Below are 24,074 nucleotides of genomic sequence, written 5' to 3' on the forward strand. Positions count from 1 at the left end.
TTATTAGAATAAACCAAACCAGGTTGGAAGAGACCTTCAAGATCATCATGTCCAACCCATCAAGTCTCCTCCTGAACACCTCTCAAGCTACTTGCAGGAACAATGCAGATTTACCTCATTGTCCTGAAGGTGTATCTTCTTTGACTCAGCACTTGGCTGTGTGTTTCTGCTTTTAAACTGGAGCTCAGTGCCCTTCAGTAATGTAACAGCTTCCATTAGCATCTTAATTGTAAATATCAAAAGGGTGCTTTGATCAAAATGAGCCTTGTAAAGTAGTTAGATTTATGCTTATGAAAATGTGTAAGTTGGAAAGGTTAATGTTGATCTCTAATCTTTGGACTTAAAAGTAATATTTAAAGTTGCTAAAACTAGTATTTAAAAAGCAGGTTAGGAAAGGCAACGCCCTGATGGAATTAATCTGGACAGAGATGTCAGGGGCAATGAGAAAAGCTTTGGTAGATAGGTCGGTAATAAAAGGAAGATTAGGGGAAATGATCCTGGTTACCCAGGGTATGGAGAAGGCAGGGTGAGGAAGGTGATTCTGCCCCTTGACATCACTCATGTGAGATCCTACTGTGTCCATCTCTGCAGCCCACCACACAAGGCAGACCTGCTCAAGCAAGTCAAGAGGAAGGTCGTAAAAACGACTGGGGGGCTGGAAGACCTCCCTTACTGGGACAGTTTGTGAGATTTGTGGTTCAGCCTGGAGAAGGGGAGGCTTAGGAGAGACCTTTGTTGCAGCCTTCCACTACTTGAAGGGGGCTGACAGGAACAATGAGGGGGGGCAACTCTTACCTGAGGGTGTAGTGATAGGTGAAAGGGTAACAGTTTCCAACTGAAAGAGGGTACATTTACATTAGAGAGGAGGAAGAAATTCTTCACTGTTAGGGTAATGAAACACGAGTAGGTTTCCTAGAGAAGCTGTGGATGCCCCTTCCCTAGAAGGGCCCTAACCAACTTGGCCTTGAACAACCTGATCTAGTAGAAGGTTTCCCTGCTCATGGCATGTGGCTTGGAAACAGATAATCTTTAAGGTCATTACCAACCAAAACTATTCTATGATTCAAAGAAAAAATTGTGATTATACTCTTGGCACCGTTTTTTACATTGTGTCACAATAAAAACACTCATTATACCTCTGAACTCCTCCATCTGGACTGCCAAATTCAAGATGGAAATATTTTGTCATCTTTACACCTACCAGATCATTTGATTTCAAAATGTTTATGTTTAGCTTAGCAGCAACAGCATATAACGGGCTGAAAATAATATTTAAGAACACTTCAATCATTTGTTGACCTTCTTCTAAAGCACACTTAACAAATGTACAGAATCTCATTAACCAAGGGCCTTTTGTTTGTGTTTAGTTATTAATTAATTGTATCACTGTAAATCTGTTTGGGGACTCCCATTCTCAAACTGAAATTTTTATTTCAACAATGGACTCATAGAATTGCCTGGTTGGAAAAGACCTTAAGATCATCAAGTCCAACCCTAACCTGTACACAATGGGTAGACCATGTCCCAAAACAGCTCATCCAGATGTCTTTTAAACACTTTCAGGGATGGTGACTGTCCTGAAGGGCCAAATCCCAAAACATGCCCTAACCCAGACAATGGGCTGTGAATCTGCAAACCTGGACATTTACTGGGGTCCAGATGGTCCAGGTAAATGTGCAGCACATGTAATTAACCTTGTAACACACCTGTGAACTGTGTGCACCCATGGCCATGTTTGGATATGTCCCACCCTATAGGTTCAGCCATCAGGTTTCTCTGTTACCAACAGACATGAAATTGTCTTGGGACAGCATTTAAACCAGCCAAGAAGGTAGGCAGTGTGCCTTGTTCTCACCCAGACAGCAACAAGAGCCAAATGCTGCTGGAGTTGCAGCTGAAGAGCTTGTCCTAGCAGGCAAGCCACATCTGGGCCTTGCACCTAGACCAAGGCAACCAACACTCCAAGAGCCCTGTGCCAGAGGCAGAAAGGGGAAAAGCCCCAAGAGAACTGAATCCCAGAAGAGCTGCACTGCTGCAGCCTGTGAACTGGGCATGAGAGGAGAGAGGCCTCTTAGCCCTCTCCAAACCAAGGAAAGCTGCAGCCTGTGAACTGGGCACGAGAGGAGAGAGGCCCCTTAGCCCTCTCCAAGCTAAGGAAAGCTGCAGCCTGTGAACTGGGCATGAGAGGACAGAGGCCCCTTAGCCCTCTCCAAGCTAAGGAAAGCTACAACCTGTGAACTGGGCATGAGAGGAGAGAGGCCTCTTAGCCCTCTCCAAGCTAAGGAAAGCTGCAGCCTGTGAACTGGGCATGAGAGGAGAGAGGCCTCTTAGCCCTCTCCAAGCTAAGGAAAGCTGCAGCCTGTGAACTGGGCATGAGAGGAGAGAGGCCTCTTAGCCCTCTCCAAGCTAAGGAAAGCTGCAGCCTGTGAACTGGGCATGAGAGGAGAGAGGCCTCTTAGCCCTCTCCACGCTAAGGAAAGCTACAACCTGTGAACTGGGCATGAGAGGACAGAGGCCTCTTAGCCCTCTCCAAGCCAAGGAAAGCTGCAGCCTGTGAACTGGGCATGAGAGGAGAGAGGCCCCTTCGCCCTCTCAAGCTAAAAGCCTCTTGAATTATAAGTTGTGGCATCTGAGAAGACACTGGACAGAGGAACAAGCCTTGAGTACCTCGCTAATTTGCTCTAGCATTCCCCTTGTGGGAAACCACATTTCACAGCATCTTTATTTCCATTTTAAATTGCTACATTCTCAGATCTGTGCTTAAATCATTTAGCTGTCTTCATATGTGGAATATGTTACCCACAATTGAATAACAGGACCTGTGAATATGCTTTTAAATAAGTTATGGCAGTGTTTGAAGATACCACTGCCAGACATATCAAATATAAAATATATAAATATGGATTTTATTACAGTGACTCCACCACTTCTCTGGGCACCTGGTTCCAGTGCTCAGTGACCCTTTCAGTTAAGAAATTATTCCTAATATCTAATCTAAACCTCCCCTTGTGCAACTTAAGTCCATTTCCTCTCATCCTGTCACTTGTTACCTTTGAGAAGAGGCTGTTCCTCACCTCACAACTTCCTTTGAGGCAGTTGTAGTGAACAGTAAGGTCTCCCTTCAGCCTCCTCATCCCCAGGCTGAACAACCCCATCTCCCTTGGCCACTCCTCACAGGACTTTGCATTCAAGGCTCCTAACCAGCCTTGTTGCCCTGTTCTCTGGACACACTTCAGCACCTCAATGTCCTTGTAGTGAGGGGCCCAATACTGAACACAGTACTCGAGGTGTGGCCTCGCCATTGCCAAGTACAGGGGCACATCACTTTACTGGTCCAGCTGGTCACACTATTCCTGATACAGGCCAGGATGCTGTTGGCCTTCTTGGCCACCTGAGGACCCTGCTGGTTCATATTCAGTTTTATGTCAACCAGTACCCTCAGATCCCTCTCTGCAAAGCTACTTTCAAGCCACTCTGCCACAAGCCTGTAGTGTTGCATGGGGTTTTTGTAACCAAAGTGCAAGACCCAGCACATGGCCTTGTTGAATATCATTGAGCTGGCCTTAGACCATCAATCCAGCCTGTCCAGATTTCTCTGCAGAACCTTCCTTGCTTTCAGCGCATCAACACTCTCTCAGCTCGGTGTTATCTACCAGCTTATTGAGGACACACTCAATCCCCTTGTGAAGATCATAGATAAAGATGTTAAACAGAACTGGCCCCAATACTGAACCCTAGGGAACATCACTTGTGACTGGTCACCAACTGAATTTAACTCCATTCACTACCACACTTTGGGACAGGCCATTCAGCCAGCTTTTGACCCAGCAAACAGTGTGCCTATCCAGACCATGGGCAGCCTGTTCATCCAAGACGTTCCTGTGGAGAAATACATCCAAGGCTTTGGGCCTGATTCCCTGGGTGTCCTGTGTGTGCTGTATGATGGCCCTCAAGATGATCTTCTCCAGGACATTTTGCAGCACCAAGGTGAGACTGACAGTCTATAGTTTCCCAGATCAAACCCAGGGAATTAAAAGGTAGGGATTATTGGAAGAATAAAAATAGGTAATTACAAACTAACAGCTTACAATTATCAGTTTTAAGCAAAACAAGTTGACACAGGGCTCCATTATGTAACAGTAAAAGAAGGATGATACAATGTGCATTAACACAGATTTATGGGAGCTACTGGCATGTTTTTTTAAAGCAAGATGAGATGAGATGAGATCCATGCACACAGGTCTATGAGGAATAATTTTACTGACCAGCCTGGTGGTTTTTGGTTTTCAAGATGACACATATTCTTACAGGTTGTGGGTTTAATATCAGGACTCTTAAAATGCATTTTGGTTAATATAATTGTGTGGGGTTTTTTTTTTCTTTTAGAAAATTCTTGCTACAGATGATGCTAAGCAGAAAATTAGTTGATCATTAAAGGAGAGGAATGGTTGACTTGTTTCTGAGAGTTGTACTGCAGGATCCAGTGCATTAGACATACTGTGACTCAGTTACAGTTTGCATCATTATTTCAGGATTGGAGTCCGCAGCATCTAGTCAGGCCCCAAACTGAAATTTTGCAGCCTTGTAATTTTGGAGTATTGACATCTTGGCCATTAATAATTGAAAGTAAGGTTTAAAAAATGCTGAGGAAGGAGAAACAAATATTGAGTGCCTGTCTTTAATCAAGGTTGCTATTTACTTGTGGACTAGTCTTCTGGAAAATAAAATGAAATGGTGCTAATGGTAGTGGTATCAGAAGATGTATCTGTAACCCATGGAACAGTCCTACAAGCCCTATGAGGAGAGGCTGAGGGAGCTGGGATTGTTTAGCATGGAGAAGAGGAGGCTCAGGGGTGACCTCTTTGCTCTCTACAACTACCTGAAAGGTGGTTGTAGCCAGGAAGGGGTTGGTCTCTTCTCTCTAGCAACCAGCATCAGAACAAGGGGACACAGTCTCAAATTGTGCCAGGGGAAGTTTAGGCTCAAGGTGAGAAGAAAGTTCTTCATGGAGAGAGTCATTCATCACTGGAATGTGCTGCCCAGGAAGGTGGTGGAGTCACCGTCCCTGGAGGAGTTCACGAGGGGATTGGATGTGGCACTTGGTGCCATGAGGTCTGTCGTAACAGGTTAGACTCGATGATCTTTGAGGTCTCTTCCAACCTTGGTGATACTGTGACACTGTAACAGTCCTCATTTTCCTGGATGTGGTGGGTTGAAATCTGCCCCCAACTAATTTGGAGAATTACCCCCCAAAAATAAAAATTGCCAGACAGCTCAGTTGGAAGCAAATGAAGCTGTATCTGCAAGCACAACTACAATCTAGAAATATGAAATGCAATGAATATGTACAAAATGTAGAATATTTACATGGATTTACAATGCATAAACAACACAAGAATTCCCCCTGGACAAAACCAAGGGGATACCAGTAGCTTCCCCTTCTTCCCCCTCCCCACTCAAGGGAAAGAGAAAGTGGAGAAAAGCAGAGAGTAGTTTGTTAGTGCTTAGCCACACCAAAGAAATGCAGCCAAAGTCAGGAAGCCAGCAGAAGCTACCACCTAGTATCCGCAAGAGAGATGAAACGAGACAAAGGGGAAGTTAATTTATACAACTAACTTTATGTTAGTTATCAGACCAATGGGATTTAGACCTTATCATTATTTTCCTTTTGCATCCAGTGGTAATTTATTTACATTCTGTCACTTTCTACTCAAGATCTGTGGAGAATTTCCTAGGCATCAGCCTAAAACTGCCACTCTGGAAAACCAGAGGGATTGGTGCTTGTGTTCAGAGTTCGTGACACCAACATCCAAATACGTTCTTTATGTAGGTGGTGTCACTGTAACTGGCTATAGTGGGAAGGAAAGACTGCAAAGATCATGGTATAAGCAACTTACTTGTGCAGTTAATAAATATAAAGGCAGAAGAGAAGGCTCCGAGGTGACCTAATTGTGGCCTTCCAGTATCTGAAGGGGGCCTACAGGAAGGCTGGGGAAGGACTTCTCAGGATCTCAGGTAGTGATAGGACTAGGGGGAATGGAATGAAGCTGGAGGTGGGGAGATTCAGGCTAGATGTGAGGAGGAGGTTCTTCACCATGAGAGTGGTGAAACCCTGGAATGGGTTGTCCAGGGAGGTGGTTGAGGCCCTGTCCCTGGAGGTGTTTAAGACCAGGCTGGACGAGGCTCTGGCCAGCCTGCTCTAGTGTGGGGTGTCCCTGCCCATGGCAGGGGGGTTGGAACTAGATGATCCTTGTGGTCCCTTCCAACCCTGAATGATACTATGATACTATGAAAGAGGAGATAATTCTGTATCAGAATAAACTGAAATCCTCATGTACATAATTGTCTCACATTACCAAAACCAGCTGCAACTACCTGCAGTGCATTAGTTCATAACTAATAAACTAATGACTTACAAAACAACTGCTGTGCAGCAGATAGTAATAAAATTTCACTTTATTTACAGTACTTTTCAGGTTGCTGGCATTGTAGAAACAGCAGGGGAAATGTTTGTGTAATTTAGCACAGCTTTGGTGAGGGTGAAAAGTTGTGGAAACATTTAATTTTGTTTATTAAATTGCTTCAGGTGTTTGCTACTAATGATCTACTAGCTGGGAGTCTGTACTATGAAAAGAAATCCCATGCTCCACAAGAAGTCTGGTATCTTAAGACATGTTTGTGGGTTTTTTCTTGTCTTTGCAACCTGCCTTGTAGCCTAAATGGAAGAGATTAGTATGTAGGAGCTGTGTTTCTAGTCCTGTGTGGGCTCTGTGTCACAATTCACAATCAAATAATTCCTCCATCTCAGCAGGCAAAAAGCAAATTACAGAAATTATATCTTCTATAATAGAATAGGTAATGTCTCTCAATTATCAATTATAATTGAAGCAAGCATGGATGGCACTAGACAAATTGTTTCTTAGATAGCAGAGGATCTGTTGTTTATTTGAAATTCATCCCAGTTAGGAAAAGGTATTCTAGGATGGAAAAAATGTTAGTCAGCTGTTTCCTCCATCACCCTTAGGTTTATCAGTATTCTCATTTCCAAGGACACTGCAGGAAATGCTTCATAAGAACTGTGTTTCCAAGAAGCTTCAGCTGCAGAGAAAGCTTCAGCTACAGAAGACAATGCAGGGGGGAAGGTATGTTTGAAAACATTGCCTTGTAAGAGTGAAAGCTGCTAACAGCATGCATGGGAAAAATGAGTCTGGAAGAGGGAAAATGCAAGAGATGAGTTTTACTGAGATTAACTAGAGGGAAAGACACCTGCAGAATGCAGTTCTTTACCTTTCAGAGTTAGGAGGGAAAAGGCATTATTTATTCATTTACTTGTCTCATAAATGCAGTGTTTTAGTTCAGAAACACAAAGTGGCTTTATTTCCAAAGTGAGATACACTCCTTGCATCCTGAAGTGTGTTTAGCTTCACAGAATCTGCCCCATGCAGGAATCCATAACATCTGCCTCAAAACTTTGATTTCCCAGTTGAGATCAGTGAAGGGAGGTTAGAGACAGTTGGGGAGGATGTGAAACTCTCTGTGTAACCAGAGTCTCTCCTGGCTCTTGTCCACTAAAAACATCTGAGGGAGGCAGAACTGGCGGGGTAGCAGTTTGGCTTACAAACTATAAATTAATAAGATGACCTGAACTGTACCCAACAAGGAACTGCAAGCTGTAAAAGGAGCTTGAACTTGTCCTCAGGAATAATTCACCAGGCCTAAAGTGTGCCCTGTAAGAATGAAGTTGGGGAGAAAAAAAAACCTCAGCCAATGAATACTTCTTGTGTAGAAGGGCTTTTTGTTATGGAGAAGAGATGTGGCTGTCTTTCCTGCTCTAACAGCTTTTCAGTCCACAGGCCAGTTACATCCAAGGGGTTACAAAGAATAAATGTTCAAACATTCTGTGAAACTGAAGAGCTGAGTAAGTGCAATCATGCTCAAAATGGTGTGCCTGGGTGGGAAAATGCAGCATAATTCAGCCTATTTTTTTGCAATCAGTGGTATGCTTTTGTGGACTCACTGCTTGCTGAGTTTTGCTCAACTGGGGAAGCAGGAGAAAGCAGAAGAGAGGTGTGATTCATGGGCCTGCATCTGAGGGGATGAAAAAGACTTTTTGGGAAACCAGTTTAAACAGTTTCTCTTTGGTTTCAATATTGCTCCTGGAATATTTAGTCAAAAAGAGGATAGTTCCTCAAGGATAACTGGTAACCAGCTAGAACACAGGACCATAGTCACAGCCTGTGCCTCTAAACTGAAAATACTGACATTCATTTCTGAAAGCAGTTTTTAAAAGCCTATAAACCCAGGTAAGTTACAATGCAGACAAGCTTTTCCCTGGACCAGAAGGTGAGCTCTGCCAGTGTAATCAAAAGGTCTTTGCACAGCACTGGACTAAAACTGACCTGTGTTGAGTGACTGAACATGTCCTGCCAGAGAAATGCTGTGCAAGCTTACAAATCTTACACATTATCTATCTATCTATCTATCTATCTATCTATCTATCTATCTATCTATCTATCTATCTATCCATCCATCCATCTACCTATCTATCCATCTACCTATCTATCTATCTATCTATCTATCTATCTATCTATCTATCTATCTATCTATCTATCTATCTATCCATCTACCTATCCATCTACCTATCTATCCATCTACCTATCTATCCATCTACCTATCCATCTACCTACCTATCCATCTACCTATCTATCCATCTACCTATCTATCCATCTATCTATCTATCTATCTATCTATCTATCTATCTATCTATCTATCTATCTATCTATCTATCTATCTATCTATCTATCTACCTATCCATCCATCCATCTATCTATCTATCTATCTATCTATCTATCTATCTATCTATCTATCTATCTATCTATCTATCTATCTATCTATCTATCTCTCTCATCTATTTATCCACCTATCTCTCCTTACTTATATAGGAGGAGGGAAGTCCCCCTAGCTTTGCTTGCCCAGATAGTATTTGGACTTCACCATGCAGTAGACAAAGCTGGGGAAAGGATGAGTGGTTTTGTTTTCTGTGGGTTTTGGTTTTGGCTTTAATTATTTTTACAACAGACCTGGCTGAAGAGCACAAGTAGAGGGAAGGAATAAAGAGGTGCAAAGCTGTTCAGAAATGTCAGCTGTGAGGCAACCTTCCAGGGAGTCTTGTGCCTGCAGGGGTCTGGCTGGGAGAGTGGGCTTTCACCCCTCGCCCCTTCCCTCTCACTCCTCTAATACACATCTCTGGGCACTAGGGGTCTCATCAGGCAAACCACTCAGGATGTGCTTGCACCACACCTCTCCCCAGGCAGCTGTCTGGTGAGCAAAGGTGGTTTTATCTTTGTTGATTCATATGTACAAGAGAGACAAGATTTGGTCTCTTACACAGCCAGAAGTAGAAATTATTATATGCATGTGCTGAATCACTTAGTTTTGTGTTGCCACTGCCTTTCCTTTTAATGAGAAGCCAGTAGTCATAATAAAGCATTGAAATACAATTGCTGCCACCAGAAGGACCAAAAAAACCCTCCTATCGAGCAGCCATCCCATCAATATAATTGCCACTTCCAGCCCCAAAAAACAGTTAATGCTGAAGCTTCATTCCTGTATGGGTGGAAAGAGAAAACCCCACTCTGCTCAACTCTGGCCTTCAACCAGGCTGAGCACTCCAGTTTTCTCTTGCTCATTACCTGTATGAAGAATTCACGGTTAACATGAATAACCAAAGTTCAACTTACTTTGGCATGAATCCAGGTAATGCCCTTGAAGGAGGAGGTCATTGGTTGTTTTCAAGCTATTGAAGGTTATAATTTGCTTGAGATGTCTGGATTTTTGCTCTTCTGTGCAGCACTGGGGGAGCTTGCTTTTGAGTGGAAAGAGATGTCTTTAAAATAGATTTCTGCTCCAGTACCAGCTTTTCCCAGCTGATGTCACTCTGGCAACGAATTCAAGCACACCAGATAGAATAGCAGCACGTCTAATGATGCTCCTGAAGGAAGAGGACACTCATCCTGAAGGCATAGGGAGGAAATATATTAACACATATGGGGAAGCTGAAGGCTCAGAATGGGCACCAGCAGTCAGCATAGCCCCAGAGCAGTGCTTGGCTGCTGAAGCTGGGCCTGCAGAAATGCTGAAGAGCATTTCCAAGGTGATGGGGCCACTTACTGTGGCCACCTGCTACCCTTGGGGCTCAGCCCTCACTTGTCTCCCAGCTCACAGTGCCATGTGGCAGCAGCCTCTGCTGCAGCCTGGCCTCACCATTGCAGGACTGGAGCTTGGTGAGGGATATTGCTCAGCAGCCTGGTAGCCTGTGTCCTCCCTGCGAGGAATAGGAGCCAGCAAAAAGAGGTGATGGCAGCCTGGTGTGTTCCTGCACAGAAAGGCTGTTTGCCCTAGCTAAACCTAGCATGTCCCAGGGCAGATATGGGCCACTGCTGCAGGATGGCTACTAGGGATCATCAGGCGTTTGTATCCCAAGTATGATAGTGCCAGCCAAGAAATGCTTGAATAATGCTGTCAAGGGCATGGGGGGAAATTAGATCCAGGAAAGAGGTAATGATGAATATGCTCCAAGGCTTTGCATGTAACCTGAATCTATTTTGCATCAGAACAAAGTCCAGAAAAATCCAAGATCATAGAATGGTTCAGGCTGGAAAGGACCTTAAAAGACATCTAGTTCAAATCCCTCTGCCATGGGCAGGGACACTTTCTACTACACCAGGTTGCTCAAGGCCTCATCCAACCTGCCCTTGAATGCCTCCAGGGAAGGGGCATCCACAACTTCCTGGGCAACCTGGTCCAGTGTCTCACCACCCTCACTGTAAAGAATTTCTTTCTAATATCCAGTCTAAACCTATCCTGTTCAAGCTTAGAGCCATTCCTTCCTGTCCTATCACTACAAGCCCTTGTGAAAAGTCCCTTCCTGGCCTTCTTGTAGGCAGTCTTCAGGTACTGGAAGGCTGCTTTAAGGTCTCCCTGGGGCCTTCTTTTCTCAAGACTGCTCTCAAGCCACTCCTCACCCAGTCTATATTTGTGCCTGGGATTGCTGCGACCTAAGTGTAAGACTGCACTTGGCCTTCTTGAATTTCATGAGGTTGGCTTGGGCCCACCTCTTAAGCCTGTCCAGGTCCCTCTGGACGGCATCCTTTCCCTCCAATGTGTCAGCTGGGCCACACAGCTTGATGTCATTCACAAACTTGCTGAGGATGCACTCAATTCCACTGTCTATATTGCTGACAAAGATGTTGAACAGCACAGGTCCCAGTACCAACCCCTGAGGGACACCACTTGTCCATCTGGTGGCTAAAAATTGGTAGGCACAGTGTATGAGGTAAGCATAACATAAGATTACCTGGTAATGGCAAGTAGCAGGATGTTAAAGAAAAAAAAGGACAAAAAAACTCTTCTTGTCCTGTGACTGTTGTCAAAACTCCCTCCCATGTTATCACAGCAGACATTTTTCTCTTGAAGATGTTCTCTCATTTTTTTCCTGTAAGCAAGATGTTTGTGTTGATGTAGGTGCCTACAAAGTGTCAAGGAGCTGAGGATCACAGCACTCTTGGCCCCTGGTCTGAAATTGCAGGGAGTCTGGCACAGTTACACTGAAAAGTATGAACCACTTGTTTTTGCTGGATCATTTTTTAATGCTGCTTTACACCATTTTATTACAAAGCCCACAAGAGTGCTTCCCATTTGCTACTGCTGCACCTCAGCCTTTCTGAAGCTACCTTGTTATGCTGCACCTCCCCAGGTGGATGCATGTCTCTTCCTTCTCACCACCTGCAGCTACAGGCTGTGGGCACAGAGCTTCTGTCTTCCTCACTGCAGGCAAGAGGTGTCTGCTGGGGCAGCAGGTAGTGGATGAAAAGAATCAGCTGAAAATGGTTATTTGAAAATGACTCCTGTCCTCTCTAAATAAGCAATTTAGTTGTCTGCTATGGCACACCCTGGAGATGTGATGTTTTTGAGCTTTGAGATGAACTAGAGAATGGTTAGCTGAAATAAGACTGAAATCCCACTACTGGTCTCTTCCCTAGGGGCAAAGTGTCAGGAGGAGTAGTCATGCAAGCAAAACCACTGCAGACAGGGACGCTGTCCCTCTCTTCGTAAGTCATACAGTGGTGCATCGACAGCACTCTCCCCTCAATGATATTGATTTATTCTCTGACATTTGCAGTGGTGTGTTTGAGGCACTTCAACTGAAGTGAGGCGTGGGGCGTGGGGGTGTTGGGTGGGAAGCTGTGAAGCTGTAGGATTTGTGTGCATCCTGTGTTAGAAAACTCTGATGTATTTGCCAGAAGCGCTCAGACCTCCCTGTGCCAGTGGGTGCGGCTGCAGCTTTCTCTTCACTAACCTTGAGTTATTCTCTCAGCCTCTTGCTGATAAAACCCTGGGTGTATATGCCTGACAAGATGGATGGGAGAATATGTTCTTTTAAGGGCGTACACAAATTGCAGAGAAATGAATAGAAGATTGCAATATCAATAATATGAACGAAAAGATTAGAATGTCATCTTTAAAATTCCTACTCACTTGTGCTTAATTCCAGCTTCCTAATGAGCTATTTCTAAAGATTTATGATCTCTTTACCTCTGCCTTCAAAACCAGAGCCTTTTGTATTAAAAAAGATCATTCCCCTTACACTGTTGCACAACTTGATGTTCTAGCACTGAGGAAAAGGAAAGCTTTGGAGGAAGCAGGAGGACTGCTCTGGGGCTGGTCAGCAGCTCTGCTGGCTGCACTTCTTTTGCTGAGGGAGGAGAGGCCCCCTGCAAAGCACATGGGCACAGCCCTTCAACCTCAGCAGCTTTTTTTTGGAAGGGGATCTGAGAAGGAATCATTGCCAACTCCCTTCCCTTGTAAGCAGCTGGCCTGCACACAGCCAGAAGTGAGCAGAAGCACAGCCACATCTGGGTTTTTCAGGGGAGCTTCCCTATGTCTTGTTTCTCCCTATCTCTGAGTTGCATACCAGGCAGATGTTGGGAGGAGAGGGCTGGTTCAAATGGGATAGTTTTTTGTCACCACATGGATTTTATGCTTGGTGGGTATGACAGGTTACACCCAGCCCAGGAGGAGTGGGCTGAAAAGAACCTAGCCTCTAGGTGAATAAAGAAACCTGTCCCAGGTGGGCAGAGAGATTTGGTTCCCTCTCCCAGGGGAAAGGGTCCTCAGGTCAAAGTCTATTCCACTCCCAGTTCCACAGCCTTTTTAAGGAGAGACATTTCCTATCTCTCTCTTGCTCCTGCCCTCACTTGCTTGACAGACATCTTGCTGCTCCTGCTGTTGCTGCAACCATGTGGTGGAGCCTGTTCATGCTGCTCCAGACTCCTAAGGACTGTATCTAAAGAGCATCCATATTGCATCAGGAGAATCCTTTGCCAGCTGTGCCTGGTTTTTCATTTGCCCTTTTCCCTTATACCTTTGTAACCTTCCTTTTACTCAAATGCCTTTTATATTTTGCTAAACTTACCTTTTAACTTCCAAATCGATTCAAGACTGTTTCTTTTGTCATTTTTACCTCTCTTTTCTCCTGCCTTATTTGTTTTCTCCTACCAGACAAAAAAAAAAAAAGAGAGGGGAGGCAATCTAAATCTGTTCCATTTGGGCTTTTGGACTCCAGGAAAGCTTAAACCACAACAGTGAGTTAGATAAATAATATGTCCTGGTTAGAGCCTGTGGGCTGGGTGCCCATGAGGCAATAGGATCCAATCTGGAGTCCCAGCTGGAAAGCAGTACCAGAAGCTGGTCAAAACTAGCGCTAGAGCATGGCAGAGGCTTTTTGAGATGCAATTTTGTTTCAAATGTGCTTCACAAGAAGGTAAACCACTGCAACAAACTCATCCAGGTTAAAAGTGAATTACAAATTAGTTTTCCTGTGTGGGCATAAAGAGTAAAGAAATGGAAATTTACATTCATGCACCTAACTGCATGGAGTAGACAAATCATTGTAAAGAATCCTTACAGTATGTATTGTTAGGGTTGTTTTTCAGCTGGATCATTTCTGCAGTCCTGTCAGTGATGTGTCCCTTGTATGGCCTCAGTGGAGACTGCATGGGAATAAAAATGAGTAGCTGGATGTGACAAGGGCCAGGCCCTAGCTATTTGGATTACCACTGGCAGCAGTGGTCCTGGGACCAGTGCCTGAGAGGTGGCACTGGGATGATGCTGCAAGCTGGTCTCAACTTTTAGCTCTGATCCCTAAAAATTCCCTTTGTCAGCTTACTGGGAGTGCAATTTGTACAGGGAAATGAAGGATCAGCCAACACTGCCACGTGTCATTAGCATGCGTGACTGACCACATCTCCTGCATGCCAGCAGCCGCTAAATTTACACTTAGACTCCAATTTCTGGCCTAGTGATGTTACCAGATGATTGGAGGGGGTCTTTATCACCTCTAGTTTCATGAGAATCATAGGCAGCTCGTGTTGGTGTGTTGGCAGCAGGTCCTGCTCATGCTGTCTTAGAATGTGCCATACCGTCATGTGTACGCTGATGGGAAGGAAAGAAAATCTTTCTCCTCTCAGGTGCTTTCTCTCTCTCTCTCTCTCTTTTCCCCCTCCATTTTAAACCCTAGTTGTTGTTGTTTTGAAATGTCACTGTGATAGTGCCAGAGCCTATAATTCAGTAGCCAATGGCAGCTACTTCTTGCATAGTCAGAGCAGGAGGCTGGGTTAGTGGATACCTAGAGGGACGTTACAGTAGGATAGCTATTTGCAGAAATTGATTCTCAGGAGTGTCTCAGTAAGCAGTAATTCAGAGACACAGGAGTCTCACACTTTGTAACCATTATGGTTTAAGGAGACAGAAGGTGTCCCCCCCATTCCTTCAGCCATCATATCAGTTTTCTATTCTGTTAAAACTATGATATTCTTTCATTTTCAGTGGCTTCCTAACAGTATCTGCAATCACACTGAACCCCAAGACAGCAGATCATGGCTTTTCAAGAATCCTTTCTCTCAATAAAAGCAAGGCTAACAAGCCCAAACACATGACTGTGCATTAGTTACACTGCTGCTTTCTGTTCCACTTGTGCCAGTAGTCTGCTCTAGGCTCTAAAGTCAAGCAACACCGACAGACTGAGGCCAAGCGTGAAGGCAGCATGGTGCAGAAAAACTGATAGGCAAGTTCTCACAGCATCTGTAGCTTTATGCTGCTTGTGTCAAGGTGAAGCTTATTCCCCTTCAACTCTGACTGGGCTGCTAAGGCAGCAGAGTAGTGTGAAACACTGGCCCCCTTCTTGTGGGGAGCTAGGAGATCCTTGTGGTACTTTTAAGCTTCAGGTGTTTATTGTGTGTGTGATGATGGGCAGCTATACATACCCACTTTACTCCACCCTAAAATAGGAAGCAATATCCAGTCAAGGTTATCCTGTTTTCCTACAAGTCTATTATTTCTGACAGTGTTGATGCATGAGTGAAAGTCAACAAGTCCCCTGAGACTTTCCTGAGTGTTCCAATACCTTTGGCTGCACGTGCTGGATAGGGAAATCCAAATGTTTAATCTTAGCGACCTGCTGCTATATGCCTGAGAAGGAAGTGCTCAGCAAGATCTTTGCTCCTGACAATTCTTCTTTATAGAACATTGAGATAACCTGCTCCCTCCATCTCTTGTCTTGAGAATAAAAAGAAGTTAAAGGCATAATGAAATCTTTTCCTACACAGGTGAACTGGCCATGTAACACTTATGATGCTGTGATACCTGCTTTGAATTCTGCTTATATTACTGCAATAAAAGATAAAAACTATTTAGATATAAAGGTTTGTAACCAACATCAACTGAATAATGCTGAAAAGACTGTATGAATTCTGTGAAAGAAGGAAATAAATACAGGTTGCTAGAGAGATTATTCCTAAAAGCATTCTCTCTGCTTGAAACAAGAAAGCCCTGCAGTGCACTTTGGCAGCATTCATAGTATCATAGTAAAGTATCAGCCAGGGTTGGAAGGGACCACAAGGATCATCTAGTTCCAACCCCCCTGCCATGAGCAGGGACACCCCACACTAGATCAGGCTGGCCAGAGCCTCAGCCAGCCTGCTCTTAAACACCTCCAGGGACGGGGCCTCAACCACCTCCCTGGACAACCCATTCCAGGGCTTCACCACTCTCATGGGGAAGAACCTCCTCCTCACATCCAGCCTGAATCTCCCCACCTCCAGCTTCATTCCATTCCCCCTAGTCCTATCACTTACCTGAGATCCTGAGAATTCCTTCCCCAGCCTTCCTGTAGGCCCCCTCCAGATACTGGAAGGCCACAATTAGGTCACCTTGGAGCCTTCTCTTCTCCAGACTGAACAGCCCCAACTCCTTCAGTCTGTCCTCATAGGAGAGTTGCTCCAGCCCTCTGATCATCCTCGTGGCCCTTCTCTGGACACCTTCCAGCACCTCCATAATGTGTGGCTGAGAAATGTTTCTGTGGGCTCCAAACAGAATAGGTTTTCAGGCAGTGCTAAGTCAAATAGGTGAAATGCATAAGGACCCTGCATCTGGGTGACACAGATGCCCTCGGGCTGCTTTCGTGACTGGGAGCTCCATGAGGGCTGTGTCGTGCCGTGAGGAATTGTTCACCTGTGTCTCCCAGCCGTACTTGATGGCACATAGACATATGGAAGATGTCAGGAGTATTTTTCATATCTGTCTTTCACTATGAATACTAAAGAAGGAAAATCAGTAGCTTTTGTAAATAAAGGGATGCTGTCAGGAATTGACCAAAGGAATTAATGGATACCTTAGCTTGTTCTATTTATTTTCTCTTTTTTTCCTCACTCTGCTGTGAAAGTTGGCAGCTACAGGGGTGACCCTGACAGTGCACAAACAAGCCTTGGCTTGAACTTGGAATTAGCATTTAAACCCCTGCTGGCACTATGGATGGAATTTGGCCGAAGGTATTAGTGAGTTGCTGGTGAAAAGGGCAGTCTCCAGTGGGTGCTTGTTTGATTCACAGGACTCCAGTCAGTTTGTTACAATTGCTGCTTTCTGCTCTGAAAAAGATTGGAAAATCACTGCTGCACTGTGACAGGTCAAGGACTACCTTGTGCTGCTAGACCTTACAAAAGGGAATTAATGCCTGATGCTAATAACATTCACTTGTCTCCCCATGTTCCAGACCTCCAAAGTCCCTGGCAGTTATTAAGATACGGTGCAATCTCTTCCTGAGTGTGTATTTTAAATTCAAGTGGGTATTATGGGCTTCCTGTGAAATGGCTGGATGCCACAAGCACACTTGTCTGTGGAAACATCTGAAGTATAAAAGGGTACATTAAATAAACCTCGTTATACATCTGTCTGGTTGTATTTATTCAGGCCTTTAGAGAGAAAGAGGCTTCCTGTGCCTCATTTTTATGAGTTAGAAGCTAAAAGGCCATGGCCAAAAGAAAAGAAGGAACTTTTCCATGTCAGCATCAACACTGGCAGAGCTCTCTGTCAGATTTAGGGGTTTGCTAACAGAAATTTTCTTGCCTGAAGAAAATACATTGGTTTGGGCTTCTCTGTCTTTCACACTGACCTCTCTTTGGGCCAGACATTTTTGTTGTTGTTTTGCAAAAATGGAACTATTTTGCCTGAAAAAAAACTTCATCCAGACTTCTCAATAAAGTCATCTCACACCCACATGACTCATTGCTGGAGAGGGGAAGCTCTCCTGGGCCCATCTCTCCTGCCTCTCAACCCACTCTGCATCAGTTAGGGTGGAGAGGACTGATGCAAAACACAGAGGCAGCTTGAAGCCCTCACAACATGGCCAACACTGAATTTCATTATCTGGAGGACGAGAGGAGAATCCTAGTCTGTGCAGTAACTGTTCAGTAGAACCTGGGCTGCAGCTACTCAGCTGCTCATGGCTTTGCCCATGCCAAAAGGTGTGCCTGCTAGGCCGTCTGTGGGATACATATGGTCTAAAGAGAAAGAGCAGGCAATGCAAAGAGATGGGAAATCTGATCATGGGTTGAGATATGAGAAGGATGCAGGGGAATTTTGCCCCATGTCTCAGCAAGTTGTCCCATATCCCTCTCTAATGCTGCTCCAATGCAGAAGAACCTGTGAGGCTCAGCGGCTTATTTCATGCAAGGTGCACCCCTCTGTGAAGTATCAGGGGATCACCTACAGCTGTTTGACCTGAGCTGAATGTTGCCATGCACTTGTTTTTGCTGTAGCTGAAAGGCTCTTGCCACACACAGAATCAGACTCCAAGCAGATGCCACTTGGTGTCAAACCAGCTGCTCGGCGATGGCTCTCTGGCAAGGGGTGCTCTGTGGAGTACAAACATACACGCTGGTTTACCATCCATGGAAGGGACCCATGTTAGAGTATTTCTTGGAGAACTGCAGCCTGTGGGAAGAACTTATGTTGGAGAATTTTATGGAGGAATGTCTCCTGTGGGAGAGATCCCTGACTGGAGCAGAGGAAGAGTGTGAGGAGTCTGGAGACTGCCCTCCAAACTGAGCAGCCTGCTGTTTTCTAGTCCAAGCTCACCATCATGGGCTGGAGTGCAGCAAAGTCGTGACCCTTACAGCCCACAAAAGCCTGCAGACCTCATCTGCCTCAGGATGTGAGTTTGGGTGCATCATTGGAGACATTGAGATACTTGGACAGTTCCAGAGAAGGACAATGAGGATGGTGAGAGGCCACGAGTACAAGGCCTGTGAGGAGAGGTTGAGGGAACTGGGGTTGCTTAGCCTGGAGAAGAGGAGGCTCAGGGGAGACCTTATTGCTCTGTACAGCCTCCTGAATGGAGGTTGTAGCCAGGTGGGGGTTGGTCTCTTCTCCCAGGAAACCAGTGGCAGAACGAGAGGACACAGTCTCAAGCTGCACCAGGGGAAGTTTAGGCTCAAGGTGAGGAGAAAGTTCTTCACAGAAAGAGTAACTGGCCATTGCAATGTGCTGCCCAGGGAGGTGGTGGAGTCACTGTCCCTGGAGGTGTTCCAAAAAGGACTGGATGTGGCACTTGAAGCCATGGTTTAGTTGTCATGAGGTATTAGGTCCTTGCACAGGCAGTAAAGGCAGACCTGTACCTCTCCACATAGCACACAATATTCTGTCATCCACCTCCTCCCTCCCTGCCCCAGGTGTGGAGGGTTTTTTTAACATTGGCTATCAACTGCTGATAAAGCAGTTTGCAGGGAGTGTTAAAGAGGTGCTGAGAGGAAAGACATGCACAAGTGTCACCTGCCTCTCCTAGACAATGGCAGCAGGGGCCCTTAGCTGCCTGTGAGGTGAAGCTGTAACTGCACAATGCAGCCACCAGCCCACTGGAGAAACTCCCACCTCCAGGGGCTGGGCAAAAGGGCTGGCTGGATCCTAGTCAGAAGTTTTGAGGCTGTACAGCACCAGTACCTTGGTCAATTCCCTGATGTGTATCTGCACAGCACAGACTGTTGCTGCCAAGGCAAGCAGAGGCACTGATGCTCTCTGGAGGAAGGCTGTAAGGTTAAGTTGGTTGCTTTCATTCTTTCCTTCCTATGTTTTTTTTTTGCCTATGCTTAATCACTTCATTCCAGCATTACACAAACAATAGCTTTTACTTTTCTTCAGGGTTTTATTTCAGCATCACAAAAGCCACAAAAGACAAACAAATTAAACCCCAGAGGAGGTCAGGTTCTCCCTGTAAGCAGGGAAGGAGCATGTGCTGGCTTCATGCCCAGCTCAGAGGAGAAAATGCAGGACAAAGGAGAAGGGACAACAGCCCAGCTTAGCCTCTGCCTTCCTCCTCCAAGGGAAGCTAGCAGGAAATTTACTGTGTTAAGTGATTGGATTTGGTTACAGGATTTTGAAGCAAGTTTCTTAATGATCAAGAAATCAAGTAAGTTTGGTTTTTTTCAGAGACAGAAATTTCAGGTAGCCTGACAAGTCTGTTTCAATGCCCATGTCTGACTAGCATGATGGTGTCTGAGCCTACAGCTCCAGCATCCTTAATGGTGCTAACTTTGTGGAGACAAGAAAGGGAGAGAAATTTGAGAAATGAGTGAGGAATTCATCACCTGTGGGGTTTTTGAGCCTGCTTCTACTCGAGGCTTCTAGCCTCCCATCTCCTCTCAGGTCCACAAAGCCTCAGCTGACAAGTCCACTGGGTGAAGCCCAAAAGAGAAGCTAACTCCTGGCTGTTGCCTGGTAACTGCAGGTCTAGCATCCCAGTTTCTTTATGTAGTACCAGCAAAAAGAACTGTGGCTACCAAAAAGCACAGGCTCTTTTTGTGTTCTTTTTGTAAAGCTTAGTTCTGTTGACTACAAAACCTGTTAGGCAGAAGAGTCCTAACTTGGATTTGAGTAACACAATACCTTAATGATAGTGTAAAAAATGGATTCCCAGGTCCAAATTGTTCACTAGTGTGTGAGGGCACTTGTGGGGAGAGAGAGAAAGAACATAGAAACACAGGTGTGAGTCAGAGGTGGCAGTATAAGTGGCTGCATCACTCAGGGGAGTGCTCAATGGGATGAGTGCAAGCAAAGAAACAAGGTCTGTCCTGCCACATCCTTAATGGCTGCTTGGAAACAGGTTTGTTCATCTCTGGTCTAAACCATAGCATCACAACATCCATCTGCAATGGCTGTGTCCAGCAGCTGGTCCCAAATTACCAAGTAGCAGTAAGCTTGCACTCTCCCAAAGATGTCCACTTTGTACTCCCCCACCTCAGCCCTCATGGAGATGAGCCCTTCCTACCATTGCATGGCCGTCAGGTCATGCAGGCCACAGCAGCTCATCTTCTGCTCTGACTCACCATGTCTGGTGACAATGCACTCTGGCCACTGCAGCAATTAACACAGACAGTGTGGCATTGTCCTGAAGGGACCAACCCCAAAACATGCCCTAACCCAGAGAGTGGGCTGAGCACCTGTGAATGTGCAAGCCTGGACGCTTCCTGGGGCCCAGGTGGCCCAGGTAAACGTGTAGTACGTGTAATTAACCCCAAGCAATTACAGCTCCGAGAACCCTGTGCTGGGGAGCATGAGAGGAGAGAGAGCTCTTAGTCCTCTCCCAGCCAAGGGCCATCTGGGAAGATACCAGACAAAGGAGCAAGCCCTGAGCCCCCTGCTCATTTGCTACAGAATCCCCCTTGCAGGAAGCCGCAGATCACGGCGCCTCGATTTCCAGTTGACTCGCTGTGGTGGAAGTTCACCATTGTGCTTGAATCATTTCACCATCTGCATGTTCTTTATATGTGGAATATATTACCCACAGCCCAATAACAGCCTGTAAATATACTTCCTAAATAAGGTGTCTGCAGGTAGCACTGCCAGAAATACAAAACAGAAAAATACTTTATTAGAGGCATGAGCTGGCTCTGCACAGAGGGGAAAAGCAAACCATTAGCTCAGCAGTGTCCAAGGCACTGCACCCCTATGGCAGTGGTAGGGTAGGCTCCTTTACCTCCCTCATTCACCGTGCTGCTTGCTTTAAATTGAATCTCTCCCTGGTCAGAGTATTCCATGTCAACACCGCAGTGTTATTCTTTGGTTTCAGTGCCCATTCCTGCTCCAGGATTGTCATCATTTGCTTTTTTTCCTATTAATTTTCTAATGCACACAGAGCAGGAAAAGAGAGCAGCAAAATGACCCTGCCAGTGATCTCTGCTGTCAGCCCATCTGAAATACTTCTCCCAGTGCTTTTTCGGTGCTAGCTGGCTGCAGAGAGCCCCGAGGGGACCGGGCTTAACAGTGTAATTATGCAGTTTCTGAGGTGACCAGCAGTGCTGAAGCTCCCAGTGCTCTTTATACCTCTCTCGCTTTCTGCAGTCACATGAAAGGGTTCTCTCTCTCTCTTTTTTTTCTCCCTTCTCTTTTCCCTGAAGGTTATTTATAACTTGACAAATGCCCTCCTGAATCAGATTAATGGGCCATCTCGGCTGCCCAGCATCTTAACTCTGACAGCACCAGCAGGAGATGCCTTTTAAGGTGAGCATGTGAGCCCAGCTGCCAGTGGCACTTCTTCCTCCTCACTCTACCCACATTCCCAGGCACTGTATTTTGGCTGCTAGGGGATATGTCCTTGCCTACTGCCTTTGGTATTTATTCATGGACCTGTTGTTGGTTAATTTGCCTAACACACTTTTGGGTCTGATGATCCTCTCTGCCCTTTTGGATCTACTGAGCTGCAAACCTGCAGATTAAAGATGCCCTGGCTTTTCCTTGTCTGGGACTGATGGCCCATGAGGTTCAGCAGAGGCCCTCAAACTCTTACTGTGCACAAGGTGGTGGATAACAGTTCTGCATCTATCATCACGACTTTGTAAACCTTGGATCACACCTCCTCATCCTAAAGCCTCTTGAAATGATGCTTTCTTTGCTCTTCCCAAACAGTTGATGGGGTCTTCACACTCCATATGATGGAGAAGGTTTTTGGCTTGTTAATGTTAGGAAGATATTATGTAGCTAATATGTGGGATGTGCAAATGCATTTTTAGAAGGTTAAAAATAGGATCCTGAAATGCTGATATCTTAAGCTGTACATATTGCCACATTGGTGTGTGTGTGTCTGTCTCCTTACTGAGGTTTTCCTAAGTTGACACATGTGATTTTTTCTGGTTTAGTTCCATATTAATGTTGAGTAATGGTCCAGCAGAATGTGGAGGCTTTGGATAGCCTTTATTTTCCAGATGTGTTTTAATCTGCTCAAATGAAAGAAGAACTTCTCCTTTTCCCTCTCTCTCCTGACTTGTGCATCAGACTGCTGAGTGTAGGGTTGCTTGGGGGTCAGTCAAGGACAGGTACCAGCAGGCAAAATCACATTGTAGTAAAAAGCAAAATAGTTGTGGATCATCAGCTAGCTGAGATGTCTGGGGAACTGCAAGGCAAAGTCAGTGGTTTCTTCTCCACTCCTGTTTCTCCCTGCAAAGCTACAATCAGGATTTCCTGGGAAAGAGGAAGACCCTTAATGGCACTTCCAGCAGTACACTGATGGTCAGCTTGAATCCTCAGTTTTTGTTTTGACTGACCCTTCCTCCTGCCTTAACATTTTATACCTTTAAACCACTTCACAGCTCTTCTGGTACTTCTCCTTCTGCATTTCTAAACAACAGCTGCTATTTAGTTACAGTTGAGTTATTTCTGAGTGAGCCAGAGCCTATGATGTACAGAGCCTGCAGAAAGCTAACATAGAGACTCTGCCTGTCTTTGAAAGTTTTGAATCTAATCTCCTCTTCAGCACCCAGCCCTTCATTGCAGGGTGGTCTGGGAGGCATTTGAGTCTGCTTGTTTTGACTCACCACAGAAGCTCTGCCTCCTTGTTCATGGAGTGAGTGTAGGAAGGCTGGTGTCCTAACTCACACCCTAAACCTTGTGTGCTGCCATTTCTCCTCCAGTGTGATAAGCAGCATCCACACACCAGCTGTCTAATTGATCATTTGCAAGCATAGAGGTGAAGGTGGTGTCTTACAGTCAGCATGGAAAGGAGAAGAATGTTGCAGCTTGGCATCGCTATTTATTGCCGAGTGAAGCTTTCTGAGGCAGTCACCAAAAGCTTTACAAATGTTCTCACTGCCCAAGGGTTTGGAGCAAAAGGCTTAAACTGGTGCCTGTAGGAGTTCTTGATTTTTTCTACCCTTGAACGGGACTTCCCTGTCAGTGAATTTATCTGCTGGAGTTCCTATTAGGCCAACTGTTGAAAGCACAATGCATTTATCATTGTTTTACAAAGCTTCTGTTTCTGCTGGCTACTGTATTCTTGCTCCTGTTTAAACTAGAGTCCTTGTTGTGAAGCCAGTGTCCCCTTCAGTTAGCATCCTTCATTACTCAACTTTGCCTTGCTTCAGTTTAAATCTCTGCCTTGTAGCTATGAGTAATACAGAGTGGACTCCTAAGACTCATGATGGTCAGTGGAAAGGTCACTCAAAAGCAGATGCCTGCACTGTAGGTAGATAGAAGGAAGCAAAGGGAACTCGGACTTTGGACAGAGATGATTTTCTCATTGACTAGGACTTTCATCAGTTGTACTACTACAAGAGATGTCTGAAACAACTACAGCCCCCCACATATTATCATGCTGGTTATCTCCTTTTGAGTTTCATACATTGGTGATCTAGTTTAGCATGCAGTTCCTGTGAACAAATGTATAAAATTGGGATTGAGATGACTCATTTGCT

The sequence above is a fragment of the Melanerpes formicivorus genome, unplaced genomic scaffold (genome assembly GCF_026170545.1).
Source record: "Melanerpes formicivorus ecotype bairdi unplaced genomic scaffold, bMelFor1.0.p_v2 SCAF_11, whole genome shotgun sequence".
Taxonomy (NCBI): domain Eukaryota; kingdom Metazoa; phylum Chordata; class Aves; order Piciformes; family Picidae; genus Melanerpes; species Melanerpes formicivorus.